The following is an 8,242-nucleotide window of genomic DNA, read 5'->3' on the forward strand; positions in this document are numbered from 1 at the left end:
TTGGAGATCAGGGTCATTGCCCGAAAGGTGGACTGATACACCGCACCAAACAACATGAAAAAAGGAAAGAAGGTACCAGCCCTTCGCTTTGCAGGCTGGAACATTAGAACTATGTGTCCTGGCCTGTTGGAAGACCATACACAAATCAACGATTCTCAGAAGACCGCCATCATTAACAACGAGCTCAGTAGACTCAATGTAGACATTGCAGCACTTCAGGAGACATGCCTCCCCGTGAGTGGATCTCTAGCAGAGCAAGACTACACCTTCTTCTGGCAGGGCAGGGATCCTGAAGAACCAAGACAGCATGGAGTGGGCTTCGCCATCAGAAACTCCTTGCTCAGCATGATAGAGCCTCCCTCAAATGGCTCGGAACGCATACTGTCCATCCGACTGCTCACCACCTCTGGTCCAGTACACGTACTCAGCATCTATGCTCCAACACTCTGCTCCCCACCTGTAGCTAAAGACCAGTTCTATGAGGAACTCCATAACATCATCATCAGCATCCCCAACACCTATTCCTGCTGGGGGACTTTAATGCCAGGGTTGGGGCCGACCATGACTCATGGCCCTCCTGCCTTGGGCGCCATGGCGTTGGAAGGATGAATGAGAACGGGCAGAGACTGCTTGAGTTGTGTACCTATCATAACCACTGCATCACCAACTCGTTCTTTCACACTAAACCCTGTCATCAGGATTCATGGAGGCACCCAAGATCACGTCATTGGCACCAGCTAGACCTCATTGTCACAAGGCAAGCCGCCTTAAACAGTGTTCAAATCACACGCAGCTTCCACAGTGCGGACTGCGACACCGACCACTCCCTGGTGTGCAGCAAGGTTAGACTCAGACCAAAGAAGTTGCATCATTCCAAGCAGAAGGGCCACCCGCGCATCAACACGAGCAGAATTTCTCACCCACAGCTGTAATAAAAATTTCTAAATTCACTTGTAAAAGCCCTTCAAAACACTCCCACAGGGGATGCTGAGACCAAGTGGGCCCACATCAGAGACACCATCTATGAGTCAGCTTTGACCACCTACGGCAAAAGTGCGAAGAGAAATGCAGACTGGTTTCAATCTCATAATGAAGAGCTGGAACCTGTCATAGCCGCTAAGTGCATTGCACTGTTGAACTACAAGAAAGCCCCCAGCGATTTAACATCCGCAGCACTTAAAGCAGCCAGAAGCACTGCACAAAGAACAGACAGGCGCTGCGCGAACGACTACTGGTAACACCTATGCAGTCATATTCAGCTGGCCTCAGACACTGGAAATATCAGAGGAATGTATGATGGCATGAAGAGAGCTCTTGGGCCAACCATCAAGAAGATCGCCCCCCTCAAATCTAAATCAGGGGACATAATCACTGACCAACGCAAACAAATAGACCGCTGGGTTGAGCACTACCTAGAACTGTACTCCAGGAAGAATGTTGTCACTAAGACTGCCCTCAATGCAGCCCAGCCTCTACCAGTCATGGATGAGCTGGACATACAGCCAACCAAATCGGAACTCAGTGATGCCATTGATTCTCTGGCCAGCGGAAAAGCCCCTGGGAAGGACAGCATTACCCCTGAAATAATCAAGAGTGCCAAGCCTGCTATACTCTTAGCACTACATGAACTGCTTTGCCTGTGCTGGGACGAGGGAGCAGTACCTCAGGACATGCGCGATACCAATATCATCACCCTCTATAAAAACAAAGGTGACCGCGGTGACTGCAACAACTACCGTGGAATCTCCCTGCTCAGCATAGTGGGGAAAGTCTTTGCTCGAGTCGCTCTAAACAGGCTCCAGAAGCTGGCCGAGCGCGTCTACCCTGAGGCACAGTGTGGCTTTTGTGCAGAGAGATCGACCATTGACATGCTGTTCTCCCTTCGTCAGATACAGGAGAAATGCCGTGAACAACAGATGCCCCTCTACATTGCTTTCATTGATCTTACCAAAGCCTTTGACCTCGTCAGCAGACGTGGTCTCTTCAGACTACTAGAAAAGATTGGATGTCCACCAAAGCTACAAAGTATCATCACCTCATTCCATGACAATATGAAAGGCACAATTCAACATGGTGGCTCCTCATCAGAGCCTTTCCTATCCTGAGTGGCGTGAAACAGGGCTGTGTTCTCGCACCCACACTTTTTGGGATTTTCTTCTCCCTGCTGCTTTCACATGCGTTCAAGTCCTCTGAAGAAGGAATTTTCCTCCACACAAGATCAGGTGGCAGGTTGTTCAACCTTGCCCGTCTAAGAGCGAAGTCCAAAGTACGGAAAGTCCTCATCAGGGAACTCCTCTTTGCTGACGATGCTGCTTTAACAGCTCACACTGAAGAGTGTCTGCAGAGTCTCATCGACAGGTTTGCGGCTGCCTGCAATGAATTTGGCCTAGCCATCAGCCTCAAGAAAACGAACATCATGGGGCAGGATGTCAGAAATGCTCAATATTGGCGACCACGCTCTGGAAGTGGTTCAAGAGTTCACCTACCTAGGCTCAACTATCACCAGTAACATGTCTCTAGATGCAGAAATCAACAAGCGCATGGGAAAGGCTTCTACTGCTATGTCCAGACTGGCCAAGAGAGTGTGGGAAAATGGCGCACTGACACGGAACACAAAAGTCTGAGTGTATCAGGCCTGTGTCCTCAGTACCTTGCTCTATGGCAGCGAGGCCTGGACAATGTATGTCAGCCAAGAGCGACGTCTCAATTCATTCCACCTTCGCTGCCCCCGGAGAATACTTGGCATCAGGTGGCAGGACCGTATCTCCAACACAGATGTCCTCGAGGCGGCCAACATCCCCAGCTTATACACACTACTGAGTCAGCGGCGCTTAAGATGGCTTGGCCATGTGTGCTGCATGGAAGATGGCAGGATCCCCAAAGACACATTGTACAGTGAGCTCGCCACTGGTATCAGACCCACCGGCCGTCCATGTCTCTGCTTTAAAGACATCTGCAAACGCGACATGAAATCCTGTGACATTGATCACAAGTCGTGGGAGTCAGTTGCCAGCAATCGTCAGAGCTGGCGGGCAGCCATAAAGGCGGGGCGAAAGTGTGTTGAGTCGAAGAGACTTAGCAGTTGGCAGGAAAAAAGACAGAGACGCAAGGGGAGAGCCAACTGTGTAACAGCCCCAACAAACAAATTTCTCTGCAGCACCTGTGTAAGAGCCTGTCACTCTAGAATTGGCCTTTCTAGCCAGTCCAGGCGTTGCTTCACAAACCACTTACCACCTCCAGGCACTTATCCATTGTCTCTCGAGATAAGGAGGCCAAAGAAAGACTGGATCCTGGCATAATTGATTGTGTCACTGGGTCCTGGGATAATTGATTGTGTTACTGGGTCCTGGGATAATTGACTGTGTCTCTGGGTCCTGGGATAATTGACTCTGCCACTGGGTCCTGGGATAATTGATTGTGTCACTGGGTCCTGGGATAATTGACTGTGTCACTGGGTCCTGGGATAATTGACTGTGTCTCTGGGACCTGGGATAATTGATTGTGTTACTGGGTCCTGGGATAATTGACTGTGTCACTGGGTCCTGGGATAATTGACTGTGTCTCTGGGTCCTGGGATAATTGATTGTGTCACTGGGTCCCAGGATAATTGATTGTGTTACTGAGTCCTGGGATAATTGACTGTGTCTCTGGGTCCTGGGATAATTGATTGTGTTACTGGGTCCTGGGATATTTGATTGTGTCACTGAGTCCCGGGATAATTGATTGTGTTCCTGGGTCCTGGGATAATTGATTGTGTCACTGGGTCCTGGATAATTGATTGTGTTCCTGGGTCCTGGGATAATTGACTGTGTCTCTGGGTCCTGGGATAATTGATTGTGTTACTGGGTCCTGGGATAATTGATTGTGTCACTGGGTCCTGGGATAATTGATTGTGTTCCTGGGTCCTGGATAATTGATTGTGTTCCTGGGTCCTGGGATAATTGATTGTGTTCCTGGGTCCTGGGATAATTGATTGTGTCACTGGGTCCTGGATAATTGACTGTGTCCCTGGGTCCTGGGATAATTGATTGTGTTACTGGGTCCTGGGATAATTGATTGTGTCACTGGGTCCTGGGATAATTGATTGTGTTCCTGGGTCCTGGGATAATTGATTGTGTTCCTGGGTCCTGGGATAATTGATTGTGTCACTGGGTCCTGGATAATTGACTGTGTCCCTGGGTCCTGGGATAATTGATTGCGTCACTGGGTCCTGGATAATTGATTGGGTTCCTGGGTCCTGGGATAATTGATTGCGTCACTGGTTCCTGGGATAATTGATTGTGTTACTGGGTCCTGGGATAATTGATTGTGTTACTGAGTCCTGGGATAATTGATTGTGTCACTGAGTCCTGGGATAATTGATTGTGTTACTGAGTCCTGGGATAATTGATTGTGTTCCTGGGTCCTGGGATAATTGATTGTGTCACTGGGTCCTGGGATAATTGATTGTGTTACTGGGTCCTGGGATAATTGATTGTGTTACTGAGTCCTGGGATAATTGATTGTGTCACTGAGTCCTGGGATAATTGATTGTGTTACTGAGTCCTGGGATAATTGATTGTGTTCCTGGGTCCTGGGATAATTGATTGTGTCACTGGGTCCTGGGATAATTGATTGTGTTACTGGGTCCTGGGATAATTGATTGTGTTACTGAGTCCTGGGATAATTGATTGTGTTACTGAGTCCTGGGATAATTGATTGTGTTACTGAGTCCTGGGATAATTGATTGTGTTCCTGGGTCCTGGGATAATTGACTGTGTCCCTGGGTCCTGGGATAATTGATTGTGTTACTGGGTCCTGGGATAATTGATTGTGTTACTGAGTCCTGGGATAATTGATTGTGTCACTGAGTCCTGGGATAATTGATTGTGTCACTGGGTCCTGGGATAATTGATTGTGTTACTGGGTCCTGGGATAATTGATTGTGTTACTGGGTCCTGGGATAATTGATTGTGTTACTGAGTCCTGGGCTAATTGATTGTGTTACTGGGTCCTGGGATAATTGATTGTGTTACTGAGTCCTGGGATAATTGATTGTGTCACTGAGTCCTGGGCTAATTGATTGTGTTACTGGGTCCTGGGATAATTGATTGTGTTACTGAGTCCTGGGATAATTGATTGTGTTACTGAGTCCTGGGCTAATTGATTGTGTTACTGGGTCCTGGGATAATTGATTGTGTCACTGAGTCCTGGGCTAATTGATTGTGTTACTGGGTCCTGGGATAATTGATTGTGTCACTGAGTCCTGGGATAATTGATTGTGTTACTGGGTCCTGGGATAATTGATTGTGTCACTGAGTCCTGGGCTAATTGATTGTGTTACTGGGTCCTGGGATAATTGATTGTGTTACTGAGTCCTGGGCGAATTGATTGTGTTACTGGGTCCTGGGATAATTGATTGTGTCACTGAGTCCTGGGCTAATTGATTGTGTTACTGGGTCCTGGGATAATTGATTGTGTCACTGAGTCCTGGGATAATTGATTGTGTTACTGGGTCCTGGGATAATTGATTGTGTCACTGAGTCCTGGGCTAATTGATTGTGTTACTGGGTCCTGGGATAATTGATTGTGTTACTGAGTCCTGGGATAATTGATTGTGTTACTGGGTCCTGGGATAATTGATTGTGTTACTGGGTCCTGGGATAATTGATTGTGTCACTGGGTCCTGGGATAATTGATTGTGTCACTGAGTCCTGGGATAATTGATTGTGTTACTGGGTCCTGGGATAATTGATTGTGTTACTGGGTCCCGGGATAATTGATTGTGTTACTGGGTCCTGGGATAATTGATTGTGTCACTGAGTCCTGGGCTAATTGATTGTGTTACTGGGTCCTGGGATAATTGATTGTGTTACTGAGTCCTGGGATAATTGATTGTGTTACTGGGTCCTGGGATAATTGATTGTGTTACTGGGTCCTGGGATAATTGATTGTGTCACTGGGTCCTGGGATAATTGATTGTGTTACTGGGTCCTGGGATAATTGATTGTGTTACTGGGTCCTGGGATAATTGATTATGTTACTGGGTCCTGGGATAATTGATTGTGTTACTGGGTCCTGGGATAATTGATTATGTTACTGGGTCCTGGGATAATTGATTGTGTTACTGGGTATTGGGATAATAGTCAAACTCACACATCATCAGATGTCATGACATCCATGTGGGGTTGGTATATCCACAGTGATGTTCGGGAGGGAATTCTAGGATTTTGACCCAGTGACAGTGAAGGAACGGCGATATAGTTCCAAGTCAGGGTGGTGTGTGGATTGGAGGGGAACTTGCAGGTGGTGGTGTTCCCATGCATCTGCTGACCTTGTCCCTCGAGTGGTAGAGGTGGCAAGTTTGGAAGGTGTTGTTGAAGGAACCTTGGTGCATTGCTGCAGTGCATCTTCTAGATGGTACACACTGCTGCCACTGTGCATCGGTGATGGAGGGAGTGAATGTTTGTGCATGGGTTGCCGATCAAGTGGGCTGCTTTGTCCTGGATGGTGTCGAGCTTCCTGCGTATTGTTGGAGCCTCATTCAATCAGGCAAGTGGAGAGTATTCCATCACAATGATTTTTGCCTTGTTATTGTTGGACAGGCTTTGGGAAGTCAGGGGGTGAGTTATGCCACAGAATTCCCAGCCTCTGACCTGCTCTTGTAGCCACAGTATGAATGTGGTTGCTCCAGTTAAGTTTACGGTCAATGGTGAACCCCAGGGTGTTAATGCTGTGTGATTCAGCAATGGTAATGCCTTGGAATGTCAAGGTGAGGTGGTTAGATTCTATTTGAAAATGGTCATTGCCTGGCAGTTCTGTAGTGCAAATGTTATTGCCACTTCTCAGCCCAAGTCTGAATGTTGCTGCATGTGGCCACGGACTGCTTCATTATCTGAGGAGTTGCTAATGGTACTAAACACTGTGCAATCATCAGTGAACATCCCACCGTTTTATAATGCAGAACAGGTCCTTGATGAAGGAGTTGAAGGTAGTTCGGTCCAGGACACTGTCCTGAGGAATTCCTGCAGTGATGAGCTGGGGCTGAGATAATTACTCTCCAACAACCCATTTTCCTCTGTGTGAAGTATGACTCCAATCAGTGGAGAGTTTTCCTCTCAATCCCATTGACTCCAGTTTGGCCAGGGCTACTTGATATCACACTCAGTCAAATGCTGCCTTGATATCAAGGGCAGTCACTATCACCTCACCTCTGTTATTCAGCTCTTTTGTCCATGTTTGGACCAAGGCTGTAATGAGGTCTGGAGCTGAGTGGTTCTGGTGGAACCCAAACTGAGCATCACTGAGCAGGTTATTGGTGATTAAATGCTGATGATCGAGAGTAGACTGATGGGGCAGTAATTGGCTGGATTGGATTTGTCCGGCTGTTTGTAGACAGGATATATCTGGGCAATTTTCCACAATGTCGTAACTGCACTGAAACAGCTTTGCTAGGATTGCAGCTAGTATAAACACAAGTCTTCAATACAACTGGGATGTTGTCAGGGCCATAGACTCTGCTGTATCCAGTGTGTTCAGCTATTCCTTGACATCACGTGAAGTGAATCGTGTTGGCTGATGACTGGAGACCTCAAGAGGATTCTGAGCTGGATTATCTACTCGGCATTTCTGGCTGAAAGTGTTGAAAATGCTTCAGCTTTGTCTTTTGCACTCACATGCTGACCGTGCTGTCATTGAGGGTCTACATATTTATGGAGCTTTTTCCTCCTGTTAGTTGTTTAATTGTCCATCACCATTCACAACTTGATGTGGCAGGACTGCAGAGCTTTGATCTGATCCATTGGTTGTGGGATCGTTTAGCTCTGTCTATAGTATGCTGCTTCTGCTGTTTATACATGTAGTTCTGTGTTGTAGCTTCACTAGGTTAGCACCTCATTTTTAAGTATGCCTGGTTATGCTCCTGACATGCTCATCTACATTCATTGAACAAGGCTTGATCTCCTGTCTTAATGTTAATGGTAGAGTCAGGGATCTATGGCCAAGATGTTACTGTTTGTGGTTGAATACAATTCTGCCGCTGATGGCCCACAGCATCTCATAGAGGCCCAGTTTTGAGCTGCTAGATCTGTTCTGAACCTATCTCATTTAACATGGTGGTAGTGCTACACTACACAATGGACAATATCCTCAGTGTGAAGACAGACCTCATCTTCACAAGGATTGTGCACTGGTCACTCCCACCAATAACTGATGAATAGATGTATCTGCTTCAGTTACGTTGGTGAGGTTGAGGTCAATGAGG

The sequence above is a fragment of the Heterodontus francisci genome, chromosome 29, assembly GCF_036365525.1.
Source record: "Heterodontus francisci isolate sHetFra1 chromosome 29, sHetFra1.hap1, whole genome shotgun sequence".
Classification (NCBI taxonomy): Eukaryota; Metazoa; Chordata; class Chondrichthyes; order Heterodontiformes; family Heterodontidae; genus Heterodontus; species Heterodontus francisci.